The sequence below is a fragment of the Microcebus murinus genome, chromosome 20 (genome assembly GCF_040939455.1).
Source record: "Microcebus murinus isolate Inina chromosome 20, M.murinus_Inina_mat1.0, whole genome shotgun sequence".
Classification (NCBI taxonomy): Eukaryota; Metazoa; Chordata; class Mammalia; order Primates; family Cheirogaleidae; genus Microcebus; species Microcebus murinus.
The window spans coordinates 7,475,070-7,491,869 of NC_134123.1; positions in this window are offsets into that span (position 1 = coordinate 7,475,070).

Sequence of the window (16,800 nt, forward strand, 5' to 3'; positions counted from 1 at the left end):
AACAGAGGTGTTCGAAAAGCTGAAAGCGCCACAGGGGACAATGAGGCGACCTGGATAGATGCAGGAACAGCTGCGCTAGAGCGGGATAGACAGGGCAGAAGGGCTGTTCCCAGAGCCCAGGCACTCCCCACAGGCAGGAGGGTGGCTGCCTGCTGGCCACTAGAACTATGGAGGTGACGAAGCTGCTGTCCGAGATGCCACCAGAAGCAGAGAGAAACCAGGGAGATACACCTTAATGTCTCCCCCTCCCACCTGCGGACATAACGTTTATGCCTCGCCTTGGACAAACCCACCTAGACTCGAACCAGAGCAGCAGAAGGTGAGCAAGGAGTCTCAAAGCACACAGGCAAGGGCCCGCACATCCGGGAAATTTTTCTAGCACGAAGACCCACAAGTGTTTCCTCTTAAGCAACTCAGAGCCTTCCTGTTCCTCTCAGGCCTAGACTTTTGAAACTCAAAACCAAGAAGAGACAGCAGGGAAGGTAGAACTTGACCTCTACCTTCTATGGGACTGAAAATTGAGTCTGCAAGAGACAACAACAGTAACAAGATTAACGAGAGAAAAGGATGCAAATGTATTCTATGTGTGGGGTCATCACATGAAAGAAAAGTGGGTACCCAAGCCCGGTGAGATCTAGAAGCTTATATACCCTCTTCGTAGGGGAGAAGAAAGGGATATGTAGGCAACTTAGGGGAGAGTAAATGATTTTCAGGAAAGATGAATGGGCCCTAAGAATAGGTGACAGCCTGTGACAAAGTCTGTCCGGGCATGATGTGGCCCCCCAGGCTCCTCTCCTGTGCTACAAACCCATCTTCCCTGCTTGGTGAGATTCCTGGGGAGGGATTCATGACAATTGAGCTCCTTTTGGAGGATTATCATTAGACAGATAAGAGAGGTTCAGAGAGGCCTCTGCCTACATCAGCTGGTCAAAGTAATCAGCGTACCAAAGTGTTATATTTTGGGGTGGCATTTCCTAAACTCCTTCAAGACTCTATGTCTGAATCCCTGCTAAGGCAGGGAAGGCAGTGTCAGGATGACTCAATGGAAAAGTACCAAGAGCTGGAGAGAAATACAAGAAACTAAAACCACGTGGTTATGGCTTTCAAAACGTTACACCATTGCATGTTCCTTTCCTCGTCATTTCCACTGTCGTTTTGCTGATCCCAGGGCCCTGTTGCCTGCTACAATAGCCTCCTAACTGACCTTCCCATCCCTGCTTCCCTGGACTAAAATTCACTTTTTACACGTGGAAAAAGTCACATCCACTTTACCCACACAAATTTATTTATATTTAATCAATGTCAAAGTAAACAAATCAGTTATTTCTCATCAGAGAGATGACACTCTTCAAATAGTAGTGTTAGCATCGCAGACACAGCCCATGTCAATTCTTCATATGTTCCAATTTGGTAACACCAGGAGACAAATGCCTGTGACTCATTCCTCAAAAGGATCCATGTTGAAGTCCTTTCCCACCTCCATTTCTACTCAGGGTGTTGGGTCATGCTTCCACGGTGCACATTCACCTTCTCTGTGTAGCATGATTCACACTTGCAATTACCCCTACAAAGGCTCTCTTGCCCTGCACTGCGAAGCTGTAACATTGTAGGGATTGCGTCAGTGGGAGTCACCCATACATTCCATATATTCCTAGTTGCATGGTACCTGGCACACAGCAGGCATTTCATAAATATTTGTGGCATGAGTAGATAAATGAATGAATGAACAAAGTCAACTTCTAGGAATGCCTTCAAGCATGCTGGACAGACATTTTCCTCTTTGGAAAGATGGCCTTTTACATAGACAAAGAGGGAAATCCCAAAGATGTCATGAGCCACGAAATTATCCACCTGATGACCTGCCATGGTTATCAAATTCTTTGCACAGATTCACCTCTTAGGATTCATATACATAGACCCCAAGAAGCAGCTAAGTAGAAGAAGTTCTTATTTAAATGGCATATTTAGGCCGTATTAGAGGAGAAAGCAGTTGACAAGGATGAAATGAACATTCTGAGGCTACAGGAGCTATGGGATTTAGGCTTGGGAATTGCTGCTTCAAATAAAATAATTCTTTCCAAGTACAATTTGCAAAGTGTAATTTTTATGTCTGACTCTCCTCGAAAATCTTTCACCCTTTTATGAAATTTCCATAATTACTTTTTGAGAGGAAAGTTTCCTTTTCCAAAAACTATGGGTTTCCAAAATCTCAATGATTCCTTCCTCAGTCCAACAGTTCCTACAGTAAAAGAAGGCAAAAGTTAAGTTTGTACAGAAGTCTTAAGTCAATGAATGGGTACGCAGGTGTTTACAAACCACCTAAAGTATTAAAATATCAGTGGGAAGAACAAGGAATCCAAAGAAGAGGTTCCCCAGGACGTGACAGCCCTTCAAAACCATCTCAGACATTCCTAAGTCATATTCCCGAGTCTCTCCCTAGAGATCTCGATTCAGGCCTGAAGGGAGCCCATGAGGCTGCAGAATAATGTTCCCCAGGTGACACCAGTGAGCAGAGACTTGGGGTCCCACTAAGCTCCCTTCCAGCTTCGATGTTCCGGTCTTCTCATAAGCGAGGAGTGCTTACCCAGCACCCCCTATCTTGTAACAGGGTGGTCATGAGGCAAAGGTTCTCCCCCTACAGGGCTCTGCTTGGTGATTCTCATTGGTAAGAACAACAGCCCCTGTTGCCAAGTGCTTTCTATGCACAGTTGTGTTCTCAGCATGCACACACACAAACACACACACACACACACACACACACACACACACACATGACTGAGCCAAGGGCTTTCCAAGCACTGCTCATTAAAGGGTTTTCAAATACTACTTAATTTTTGCAGTAACCCTTCCAAGAAGGTCTAGTCATCTCCCTTACACATGAGCCAACCCAGGCTTAGAGACGTTGAGAAGCTTGCCCAAGGTCTCCTATCTTGACAATGGTTCAAGCAGGATTTGAACCCACAACTGTCTGATTCCAAAGCCGTAGGGTTAGCCACTGTGCTAGCCCATCTGCTATAACAAAGGGCACAGGATTCCCATTTCTACAGAGGCACTAAGGACAGGGACAAGATTCACATACTACCCATTCCTCTTGACAAGAAGAGAAGAGCAAGCTTACCCACTTCTTTTCCAAACAAAACTCCTGCTACTAACATTATTCACAACAGCCAAACGGTGGAAACAACACAAATGTTCATCACCAGATGAATGGATAAAGAGCATTATATAAATATATATGACAGAATATTATTCGGCCTTTAAAAAATGAAATTCTAATACATCCTCCAACATGGATGAACCTTGAAAACACTATGCTAAGGGAAATAAGTGCGACACAAAAGGACACATATTTCAGGAGTCCACTTAAACACTTATGAGGCACCTAGAAAAGGCAAATTCATAGAGACAGAAGCAGAATAGAGAAAAACAATAACTCCCCATTCTGGGACTGGACGAGGGGAGGTGGGGAATTATTGTTTAATGAGTACAGAGTTCTGTTTGGGATGATGAAAAGTTCTGGAAATGCTTGTACAACATTGTGAATGTACTAAATGCCACACATAAACGTGGTTAACATGGTTTAAATAAATCCATCACAATCACAACCATACTGGATTAATCCTAGAAATACAAGAATGGTTTAATATTAGAAAATCCATAAATATAACTTCTTTTAATAAATTAAAAGAGATAAAAACTTTAAACAAAAATCTGCTACCATCACTGAGCCCAAAGTTTTTTCCCATGCTAATGATTGCCAGTCAAGTCAACCCGGCCTGAAATTTTTAAGCAGGCCATAAAGCGAGATGTCAAAAGGATATCACTGTAAAAATGGCACCAGATGAGGGTCATTTGTAGAGTTTTCTATCCTTTTATTTTACATTTTTCTTCCGTTTTTCCAGAGAAATCAATTTGGTAAACATATGGACTGTCTTTTAAAATGTGATTTATGGGGCTATTTAAGTACTCATCGCTGGAAGTTCTTTTTTCTCCCCCCAGCACTTCCAGTTTGACTATCCCCCAAGACTTCAAATTACAGATGTTTCAGCCAAGTAAACTTTCTAATGTACAGTGGATTTCAATTTTTTTCCCCATCACGAATAGCGTGGCATTCCCCGCTCACCTGTAAAGAGACTTTAATAGAGTAGCTCTCTACAGCTTTGAAGGAGGAGAGATGAAAGAGTAACAAACTATAAAATCACAAGCTGTATGAGCCTGCTGAGGGACATTCACCAAATTCTAAAAAGCCAAGGTCTAGGGAACTTCTGCTTTTACGTGTCAAAGAGGTCGGTAAAGAACAAACAAAAATAAAATGGTGCACGCAGCATGCAGTGGTATAATGAATTTACAAACATTGTTCAGACTGCCCGGGCTGTGGTTAAGTTTGTGCATAACATCTTCATTCTAGATTCTTGAATAAATGCTCAGTAATTATTATTTATATATTATTTCAACTTACATAACTTAGAATGATTAATATTTTGAGAGATTTGGTATTTGTGAAATGCCCCTCCCCCTTCCAGAGAACAGCAATATTAAGGGAGGATAAATTAATTCATGGATCAGACAGCAATAATGGAAATAATGGAAAGGAATCTATGGGTTGCCTCAAGTTACCAAGTGGGAAAATTTATATAAACCTGACCACAGAACATCCAGACCTTGGTGTTCCTGCCAAAGACAAAATTCTCCCTGTTCGCTGCAGTCTACCCACACTGGCCTCCTCTGATTCTAACAGGCTCAGTTCCTTCCTGTCTGGGGGCCTTCGCACGTGCTGTTCCCTTGTCTGCAATGATTCCCTAGAGAACTCTGCATGTGTCAGACATCTGCTTACATGGCCCTTCTTCTGGGTGTCTTCCACGACTCCAGACTAGACTGGGTCCCCGTGTCACATGCCTCTCAGCACCCTGGACCTATCCTTAATAGCCTAATCACAATTGGAATTAGTAGCTTAGCTAAACAGTGCATGTCTCTCTTCCTGTCTATATTCCAAACTGCATGAGAGCAGAAATGACTGTGTGTTTATCAGGACCAATGACATATTTTGCAGAGCCCAGCATAAAATGAAAATGTGGGGCCTTTTGTTTGAATATTATTAAGAATTTCAAGATGACACCAATAGAACATTAAGGAAGCGCAAGGCCCTCCTAAGCATGATTGCCTTAGGCAAATGCATGGGTCATATGTCCATGAAGCCAGCTCTGCTCTTTATTGTTTACCACTGTATCTGCAGCTCCTAGCCCACAGCTTGGCACATAGTAGGTGCCCAATACATATTTACTTATAAGTAGCTAGAGTAGAGGAATTCTCTGACATTCCCCCCCTCCTTTGTTCTGCCCATCTCCTCCCATTTCGAACCAGGAAACGTGATTCCTCCTGTGGTCACTCCTTTGCAACCAGATTTGCACATCTTTCTTTAAAAGTGAGAAACTTCTTCAGCAACTTCATCCAGAGTCTGTAAGATTGAGCTTTCTCAGAAGTTGCAGCTGAGAAATGTATTTTTGTGTTTCCTTAAAGGAGACTCCAGTGCATCCTTCAGTGAACTGTTCTAGAAGAGGAGGGAAAAATCAATGCTTTCAGATAGCATTACCTTGCCCTGAATAATCCTGAAGCTACCCATGACTTACTGTAGAGCATATAATTGAAGTGAGGATAAACTGCACACCATTTCAAAGTCTACTAAATTGAAACCGTTCTTTTTGTTGACACATGCTTGGGAAGCTGTAGATAATGTGATTTAAAATAAATACACTGGTCCAGTATACTTATATAATTGAAATAAATATGGAATAACCCATAGAGTCCGTGGGCAGTTGGGCAATTAACCCCTTGTGGACCAGGTGACAGGACACCTGCCTAAAAGGAGGATTTGGCATTGAGTAGATTTTGGAAAGAAGAGGGCGCACACCCTCAAATGAGATGGGCACTTTCAAATATTGAGTTTTCAGAAACTTGGCCTGGGTTTCTTGGCTTGCAGGAAAAAAATCCAACCAGGTGATGAATCCTCTCTTGACTGTCTCCCTGTGTAATTATCTTGTCATTATTAAGGACTCCTGATGCCCCAGAACAATGGCTGCAGGGGCTTTAAAAAGAAAGAGAGAGAGAGAAAGAAAGAGAGAGAGAGAGAGAGGGGAAGGAAAGAATCAGTTCCCCTTCTTCTGACAGTTTCCAGGGAGCAAAGAGCAAAACACTCAAAGCTGCATAAAAATGGTTTCATCAGAGCCCTGTTGAGCAACATTTGAATGCATAGCTTCTCAGGCTGTACCAGAAGACCCAAGGGGGTGTGCATTTGTCAGGGAGGTTGCATTAGAGAAGCAGAAGCAGCATGAGTGATAGGACAGGTTTGTTACAGGGTTTAGGTCATCCGTGATCACGGTTGCCTATTAGTGGTTTGTGAGGGTCTGTACCTGGTCCTGAAGTCAGCAGTACCAGCCATTGTGGAAGGAAGAGAGACATGAAGCGAGGGTGAATAAGGAACATTCTGGAACCATGCAGAGGAAGCAAAACTGGTGTCTGGCTCTCACCACCTGCAAACCTCCAGCATCACTGATACAGGTAAACTGGTCCTTTTTCTATGGGCCACACACAAGCCTTTGCCAATCAGGATTCTGAGACTCTGGGGGAAGATCTAGAAGGGGCATGAGGGGCTGTGGGCCCCACAGCTGGTCCACAACAGCCATGCAAGCCAGCAGACAGAGACACCCAGTGTGGGCAGATGCTGCAACTATAAGACAAAAGTATCTTAACCACCACTGTTTTTATTACAGAAAGGACTGCATGACAAAATCCCTTCCCATCCCCCTTGAGATGTTGGACAGATATGGTTGCAGGCATTTTGATATCCTCTAACCCTGTACTGAAGACACACATATAAAAGAGGGCATAGTATTTGCCCTAAAAACCATCTGGGGTCTACAAAGGAAGACAGTGATTGTTTAGGGGAAGACTATATTTAGGATCTTTTTGCTGGTTGCGATTTTTAACTTTTAGAATATGTTGCATAGTTATATTGATTTCATGTCAATATATTGATTTGATCTATCAAAGAGCTAGCCCCATCACAGTCGTCAGCCCCTGTTGGGCTTGCATTCTAGATATGTGTGTGGCCTTGGGGTAAAGACAGTGTAAGAGGAAAGACTATAAATTCAACAGCGATAAGTAAAATCAGAGAAATAAAGTGGAGTCAGCCAGTACAAAGCAAATGAGGGCTAAGGAGTCCCCTTTAGCTGGGGTGTCCAGGCAAGAAGGTGACATCTGAGCCGTGACCTGGATGAGGAACAAGCCTGCACTATTCTCTCGGGAAGGAGAGTTCCTGGCAGAGGGAAGAGGAAACGCAAAGGCCCCAAGTCAGGTACCCAGGGTGGCTTGTCACAAGTGTGGCTGCATCGTAGCCATCAAGGGGGACTGTGGTAAAAGACATGGCTGGAAAAGTAGGGAGTGCCAGGTGGCATGGGTCTACATCCCACAAGGACGCGGAGTTTTACTCCCATTGCTGTGGGCTGACATTACGAGAATTTTAAAGAATTAATTCAAGCTAACATAGGTTTTTTAAAGACCATGTAGAAAATGGGCACAGGGTAGGCTTGGAGCAGGGCAAGAAGACAGATGGGGACACTGAAGACGAAGGTCATGTTCAAGGTCAGGCATCAGGAAAGTGGCAGCACTGCAGGAGCCACTTCCCTTTGTTCAGATGGGGCGTCCTGCCCTAGCTGGAGAGAGACAGAGACCCAATAGGACCCTCATCCATGGCAAATAACCAGCCCTCCTGGTGCTGCACAGCCTCTGGGCTGGCAGCAAACATTCATTGTTGGATTTTTAAACGTTTTGCTAAATGTGTTAAAAAAAAAAAAAGAAGAAGAAGACTCATTTTATTCACAGTCACTTTACAGCTGGTGGCTGCTAATTGTCATCTGTTAGGTTGGGCATCAGAATGTGGCAGCAAAAAGTCTGTCCATCTGTCCTGGGCTCTGTCAGGTTTCCTCGTGCCTCGAGTCACAGCCTGCCCCCTGCCCACTCTCCGTGGCCAGCCCCCTGTCCCCGGGCTCCTAAGCCAGGCCTCTCCCGGAGGGGAAGGTGGATTCTTATTCACGGGGTTTCATAGGCTGGAGAAGCAGAAACGGCCACATGAATTCTAAACAAGCGTGGGGGTGAGGGGAAAACTTCCCCTTTCCCCTGAAAGTTCTCTGAAAGATCAACTCACTTAAGGCAGATTCATAACAGAAAGAGGTTTATTTACTGTGCACGTGGGGAGAGTCAGAGTGGCTACCCCATATCCCGATGAAGTCCAGAAATGTGTATACCCTCCCTTCGGGGGAGGGGGAGAAGAGGAATGCAGGTAGCTCTGTTTAGGGGCAATAAATGGTTGCCAGGGAGGATGAATGGATGGAGGAAACAGATTGACTTGTAAACAACATCTTCTTAAACTAATCTGAGATACGGGTATTTTATTTAAAATAATTTTGGCCAGGTCTGGTTGGATTCTTGATCTTCTTTCCTGCAATATATCAAGATAACAGGAAGGAGAGGGAAGCCAATTGTTCTTTTTGATGGTGCCATCTGATTCCTGCAGATAGAGGGAAAGCCCTCCGAAGGCCTGTTTGATCTCTAAGGACCTTTAATTCAAAATACTCTTTATTTGAGGGAGTCATATTCTGGAGTGAAATTGCTGAGGCTCCTTCATAGGAGTCTGAAGAAATGGGCTCAGTTTGGGTCTGTCAACTCACTGGCTCTGTCAGCCCAACACCTCAAATCCTTTTTGTACAGAGGTTATTAGAAAACAATCATTACATGAGTAAAGAAAGAAATAGACACACAAACACTCATTCTCTCTGACTTTGTCTGTAAAATGAGAATACTAAATATGGTGCACATCAGTGTGTTAACAGCTTCTATCTCTGAGTGATACGGTTTTTTTCTTCTCTTTGTTTATCTGTGTTTGGTTCGACAGGAGACGTGTATCATTTTTGCAATAAGAAATAAAAACAATGAAAGCTATTTTTAAATAGAGAGAATAAACACCGTCTTGCCCACCTCAAAGGGCTGTAGGAAGAAGAAAACAAAGTGACATCTGTGAACGTGCTTCACAAACACGGAAGCCCAGACAAATGTTAAGAATTTCCACTATCCTTGTTAACCAGCGCGAACATCTCAGCTGCTCTGCACAGAACTCATCACGTGCATTGTTCTTTTCTTTTCTTAACACTCCTTCTTCTCCTTTTCCTTCTCTCTCCCCATTCTTCCTGCCCTTCTTTTTTGTCCAAGTACTTGGCCAAGGAGAACAGAGTGTCCTAAGGTCTCGCTCAGTCCTGCTGAGATTCAGAACTGAGGAGCTTCCGGGCAGAGAGTCCTCCCAGCTCAAATTTCAATTAGTGGCTGCTGCCTTTGGCTCCTTCGTCCTCCCTATGCCCCATGTCTCTGAGAATCCAGCTTTAGAACATTCATGAACACACCTAGAATCTGCCCCAGTCTCTTAAAACCAAGAAAACTTCATCCCAAACATGGCATTACCCCAAACTTCTACCTGCGTCTTTCATCCATTGACTCACCTGGCATGTTTTGTGGGTCTTCTCTCTCCCAAGCACTGTGCTGGGTGCTGTAGATTCCAAGATGACAGGGTAGGTGTGTTTTCTGTCCTCATGGGGCTGTGTTCTGACAGGGGAGGACAATATAAATCTATTAATCGGTGACATGATTATTTAAGTTCATTTTACAAAAACAAAAAAAGATACAAAAATTAAGTACAGGATGCTGAAAGAGTATATCTCAGGGGATTCTAACCTTCTCTGGGGATCTGTGAAGGCTTCCTGAAAAGAACAACATCTGAGCTGAGAGATGAAGGACAAGGCCAGAGGAAAGGGAGGAAAGAACGTCTCAGGAAGAGGAAACAACCCGTGATGCATTTTTTTAAAATGTGAACTGTGTAACAAATGAGGACAGTGCTGGGTTGGTTGAGAGGGCCAGGAGGCTGGGGGGGTGGGAAGAGCTAAAGCCTGCAGGCCTTATAAGCCATGTGACGGTCTTGGTCCTAATCCCACCACAGTGGGAGGCCATGGAAGGGTTTTAAGCAGGAAGATGGCATGTTTAGGTTTTTGGGTTCTGGCCCTTTCTGTAAGGAATGGATCTGAAAGCTACCATTGGCAAACTGCCAGTTATCCCCAAATCTTTCTTCCCTTTTTCTGGGCACAAGTTCACCCAGCTAGAGCCTCCATTTCTCATCCTCCTTGGTAGCCCTATGTGGAACGAAACAAAGTCTTGTCTTAGTGTGTAAACATAAGCAGTGCAAGCAATTTGCAAGCAATTTGCACTCCTTGCTTAAAAGAGGAGTGTCTGCCCCAGGCTTCCTCTGGCCTTTTCTGTGGGCTGGAACGTAGATGTGGCAGTGACCCAGCATCAGCCAAGATGATGAAGACAACAGCCTGGGAATTGGCAGAGCAACAAGGAAGGAGCCGCCTGAGCCCAGGAAACCTGGGCACGGACCTGCTCACCACCTCTGCAGTTACAGGAGACAGAAACAAGAGGAGCACACTAAGATCTTGTTTGAGACACTTATTTTGTGGTCTCTGTTACAGCAGCTTAGTCTTTATCCTAACTAATACAGTTAATATTAGCTAAAAATTCTTTGGTTGTAAGCAACAGAAACTCACCCAGGTTAACATGCAAAACTAAATAAATAAAGCAATACATTAGAAGGCTATGCCCAGAATCAAAACCTAAAGAACCTGGCAGCTTCAAGACAAAAATTAATAGATAGTTTCTTGTGACCCTGCCAAAGGAGTGAATAATTCCAGTCATTTTCAGTCTGTTTTATATTCTGCTCAAAATTAAAATTCCTAGGACAGAGAATCTGAATGCCTAGCAGAGGTTACATGCTCACCCCTGGCCCAGATGAGAGGGGATGGAAGGAGTGGAGAACACCTTGTTTGATACTGTAGGGTTGTACCTAATGGAGCTGGATGTTTCCCCTCAAAAAATAGGAATGGATGTCTACCCCAGGAGACCAAGTGTGAACATGGGGCAACCTGCTAGGAGGCTACTGCAGAAGTCCAGGCAAGTATGAGTGCTGTCTTGGATTAGGATAGTAGTAGTGATGATAGAAAGAAGTAGGTAAATGTAAGACATATTAATAAAGAGGTAGACTCAAAATAACTTAATGCATATTTACTGTATACTGAATATCTGTCTTATAACACAAGCAACTTTTGAACTATAAAATCCCAAACCAAGATCACATTTAATTGAATTTCCAGTTCCAGTAATGGTGGAGTAGGTTATATCAAATTAACCCTATAGCATATAAAATATATATTTTTTGAACAAAATACCAAAAAAAATGATTTATAGCTGTTTTTGTTTTAAAGAATGAGGTAGCTGTAGATAGGCTGACATAAGATGATAACTATTATATTTATTGAGAAAATCTAATTGCAGAGCCATATAAATAGTATGATAACATGGTAACACTTAGACGTGTGTGTGTGTGTTTGTGTGTATCAGAGAGAGAGAAAGAATGAGAGTACGAAAATACATGACTTTTCAGTAAGAAATATATTGGCCAGGCACGGAGGGAGGGAAAATACAGCTGCTAATTATTATCAACTGAGGAGGAATAAAAGCTCAAATACATTCTTTTAAAAATCTGTGTTATAGGGCCGGGCGCGGTGGCTCACGCCTGTAATCCTAGCTCTCTGGGAGGCCGAGGTGGGCGGATTGCTCGAGGTCAGGAGTTCGAAACCAGACTGAGCAAGAGCAAGACCCGTCTCTACTATAAATAGAAACAAATTAATTGGCCAACTAATATATATACAAAAAATTAGCCGGGCATGGTGGCGCATGCCTGTAGTCCCAGCTACTTGGGAGGCTGAGGCAGAAGGATTGTTTGAGCCCAGGAGTGTGAGGTTGCTGTGAGCTAGGCTGACGCCACAGCACTCACTCTAGCCTGGGCAACAAAGCGAGACTCTGTCTCAAAAAAAAAAAAAAAATCTGTGTTATACACTGAGAGTCTAGAAGTCTTCTTGCTAACTTGAAGAAGAATCAGAGCTACAGGGAAAAGTTCTTATAGAAATATTTCTAGAGACCACAGGCTGAAACTCAACCTACCTGCTACTCAAACTGCCTTCATCCCGATTTATCCCTTCCAGACCTTCTGACGTGCCATCCTTCAGCAAATAGCTATTCTAGGAAGAAGCCCCAAGGCCCATTTAAAAATGAGCAATAATTTTTAAAAGAGCCACTATCTGACTTATGCAAAGAAAATGTAGGGAAAAAAGAAAAGGAAAATGTCAAATAAAAGGCATATGAGGAGGATCAAGATGGCGGACGAGAAACACCACCAGACAGAGTGTCTCCGCAGAAAAGACAGATTCTAGCAGAAATTAGAAAAAAGAAGCAAGAAGGTGAGCAAACAGCAGACGAGGGCCGGAAGGAAGGGTACCTGAGACCCCGGGAGACTCCACGGGAGGAGGCTGCGGAGGAGAACTGGAAGCTGAGACCGCCGGAGCAGCCCGGAGACCAGCGGCAAGGGTAGCTGGATAAATCACCTTTCCCCTCCCCTGCATTTGGGACTGCTGGTGGGCTCTCCAGCGGGTGGAGAGACCTGCGGACACCAGCCCAGAGATGGCCACCGCCAGCTAGCAGTGAGCCTGTAGCGAACGCAGCACCAGGCTCCCAAATCCCTCGGGGCACCTCCGTGTGCACAGACCCGAGCCGCGCGGCAGGCGCCATATTGCCTCCTCCTCCCCTCCTCCGACCCTACCCGCAGCTGCCCAGAGAGACAATACAGCCACCAGCCGGAGGCACCTCCAGGGAACGGGACCTTCCCGTTTGGGACCCTACACCTGACTCAGGGGAACTCAGACTGTGAGCTCCCTACCCGCCCGCCCTCCCAGGTGCTGCTGGCACGGTGTTCCCAGGAGAACGGTGCCAACTCAGAGGCTGAGAGACACAGACCCAGCTTGGGCTCCCTGTGGGTGAATTGGGACCAGAACTCCTCTCCCTGGTGGGGATACAGTTTGAACTCTGGGACCCAGAGGTCAGACCTGCAGACCAGATCCCATGCACTGAGGGCTAGCATTGCCCAGGGCACAGAAGGGTTATACGTGAACAGCCTACTGAGGTGTGTGTGCCTCCAGGGGCGGATCGGCTGTCTCAGAGGAAACGTATAAAACAGGGGAAAAAAGTAAAAGATAAAATACAAGAAAACTTACCCAAGTAGAGATCTACAAGTTGACAAAAGACTGAGTAGTAAAAATTGCTGGATACCAGTAATAATGAAATAATTCTATGGATAAGAAGTGAGAGAAAAAAATGATATCACATCTACAGGGGAAAATATCACTCTGTTCTTAGACTGCTCCATAGCAACAGTCAATGGTAAAAAAAAAAAAAAAAAAAATCAACAAAAAGTGATATGAGGTCTACAGATTCCTTAAGGAAACAGAAAAGCAAGAGAAATTTTCAAATATGTACATATTCAGGAATGTTATTACCATTAATACTTTTTGAAGAAACTACTGAAGAAAATTCTAGTCAATCAAGAAAATAATTAACAAGTTATAGTAAAAGAACTGGGAATGAACAACCAATAAGATTAAACAATTGTGAGCATCACAATTGTTTATGTGTATATAAATGTTATGATATTATAGAAATCACAATAACAAAAATTAGATAAAGAGAGAAGATACAGGGATCAATACTTTTTAAAGGTACACAAATAACTTCATTGAGTTTAATCTTTAATGTATTGAGCTAGATGAAAGAAACCAATCTGAAAAGGCTACATACTATATGATTCCAAATATAGAACATTCTGGAAAAGGAAAAACTATGGAAATGGTAAGAAGATAAGTGATCCCTAGGGACTCCACAAGAGAAGAAGGGATGAATAGGTGGAGCACAGGGAATTTTTAGGCCAGTGAAACTATTACTCTGTTTGATAATATAATGGTGGATGCCTGTTATTATTTAACATTTGTCAAAACCCATAGAATGATAGAATGTACAACACAAAGAGTGAACCCTAATGTAAACTATTTACCTTAGTTAATAATAATCAATATGCCAATATTTGTTTATCAATTGTAACTAATTTACCACACTAATGTAAGATGTTAAAATTGGGGGAATGGGAGGAACAAGGACTCTCTGTGCTTTTCCTTCAATTTTTTCTATAACCCTAAACCGCTCAAAGAAAATAATAAAGTCCATCAATTTTATAAATAACCCTATAGAGAAACTATAATAATATTATGCCAATCTCTTGAAGGATGGCATTTGAGGAGAAATAAGTGTATTTAATGATCTGTTACAAAAACTAAAAAGTTGTGCAAAAGACCCAAAAGAGATATACTAATGGTCTGTCTGTAAGCCTATGCAAACATGCGCTCATCCTCATTAATCATCAAGATATTGCACAATTAAAATCACAGCAAGAAATCACTGCACACCTACTAAAATGGCTAAAGTTAAAAGACTGAGAATACCAAGTATTAAGGAAGATATGGAGCATCTGGAATTCTTATACGTTGCTCGTGGAAGGGTAAAATGGTACAACCACTTTGGAAAATGATTCTGCTAAAAAATTAAGCACATCCACCTGCTATATGACCCAGCCATTTCACTCCTAGGTATTTAGCTTAGAGAAATAAAAACATATGTCCACTGAGAGATTTGTACATGAATATCTGTATCAGCTTTATTCATAATAACCCAAATGTCCACCTCAGATCAAACAGATAAAAAAATTTTTGTATATCCAGTCAATGGAATGTTGCTCAGGAGTAAGAAAGAACAAACTAATCATGCATGCAACAGGAATAAACCTCAAAACATTGAGCTAAGTGAAAGAATCAGACAAAAAAAAGGGTAAAATTCCATTTATATGAATTTCTGAAACAAGCAAAGCTAGTCTATGATACATAAAGTAGGTCAGGGGTTGCTTGAAGCTGGAGTACAGAGAGGATTGATCATATAGGGAATAGGGTGCTTTGGGGGGTAATGAAATGATCTTATCTTATTGGGGTTGTGGTTACACAAAAGTATACATTTGTCAAAATTCATCCAAATCTACACTTAAAATGAATGCATCTTATGGTATGAAAATTATTATTTAAAAAAATTTTTGAAGAGTATAAACTTTCCAGATTATCAGAAGGAATATATCATGACACATAAATATACAAACATATGTTAAATTAAATTAAATTTGACCTAAACCCACCTCCATAGATAGTGAACTGCAATCTAACTTACTATGTAAAAAACAAAACAAAACAAAACAAAACAAAAAAACAAACTTCATGCCAGGCACGGTGGCTCACACCTGTAATCCTAGCACTCTGGGAGGCCAAGGCGGGCGGATCGCTCAAGGTCAGGAGTTCAAAACCAGCCTGAGCAAGAGTGAGACCCGTCTCTACTATAAATAGAAAGAAATTAATTGGCCAACTAATATATATAGAAAAAATAAATTAAAAACTTCAACCTAACTTCAGCGTATATTCTTGTAACAAATAGCTGAGTCTCAGCCAATCATGGCAGCTGAGCTTCAGCCAATCACAGGCTGCCAACTGATCAGACCAAGTCCATATAAGGCAAAAATGGCTAGCTATAACCAATCAGGTTGTTTCTGAACATCACTTCCTTTTTTTGTCTATAGATATTGCCTGCCTGCCCTGTTGCTGGGTGGAGCTCTGCATGTCTCCTAGTTCTGAGTCACACCTGGTTTGTGAATCGCTCTTGACTCAGATAAACTCTGCTAAATTTCATCTGCCTAATGTTTTTCTGTTAACAGTTCAGCGTCAGAAGTGGGATTTGAAGTCTCCAGTGACCCCCAGGAGCACAAAGTGACCAAGTGAAGGTGCCTACCAGGCCCAGTGTCCCCACTGCTCTCTCACGGCAACTCGGGTGGTAGGTGAGTTCTTGTGTTTTGAGCTCTCCAAATTTATTTGAACATTTTTTTTATCCAGACTGGGTTCAGAAGTTGTGACATAAAATAGTACTGGCTCCTTTATGGAGGCCTCAGGTGTCTGACTGGGTCAGATAGAAGTTGGACTGGGTTCAGTAGGTGGGTGAGGTTACTAGAAGACAAGGAATCATGGCTTTATCTTGAGCCAAGAAGTCTAGAATTTTTCCATCTGGAACTCCAGCCAATTTAACATATAATAACTATGGGTCCAGAAATTATGCTTTTCTAGAGAAATAAGTGAACCTTGCCAAATGTAACTTAGATTACAGTGGCCACAGTGGAGAAACTCCTTACAAAAGGCAAACAGGAACATGTATTTATGTACAACTGCTACAGGTATCAAAAGGACCTTCTATATGTATTTTAAATCAAGGGGCCCCAAAGTAAAGAACTCTCTGCCCTGAGATGAGTGCCTTTATTGTAAACAGCCAGGCCATTGGAAGAGAAAATGTCCATTTTTACATCAGCAACCTGATGGATCCACTCCTTTTGGCCTGCCCTATTTCCCCACCAGACGAAGCCCCGAGTCTTCACTCCTGGGATAATAACCAACCAATCTCTCAGAGAGAAAAAAAAAAAATCTTTCTTAGGTGAGAGTTTCAAATGAAGTCTGAAAGGCCTCCATGTCCAAATCTGTCCAGTTGACACTTGGACCATTTTCAGAAAAATGTTTGTAGGAATTAGTCCTCTATTTTCTCTATTAAATCCTGCTTCTCCTATGGGGACCACTCAGGTGACTGAAAACCCTCTTCTCAAACCACTCTGGACATATGCTCTGCCAACTCTGTCCACCTCTTTCATGTTTTTTTTTTTTTTTAGCGTATTATGGGGGTACATGT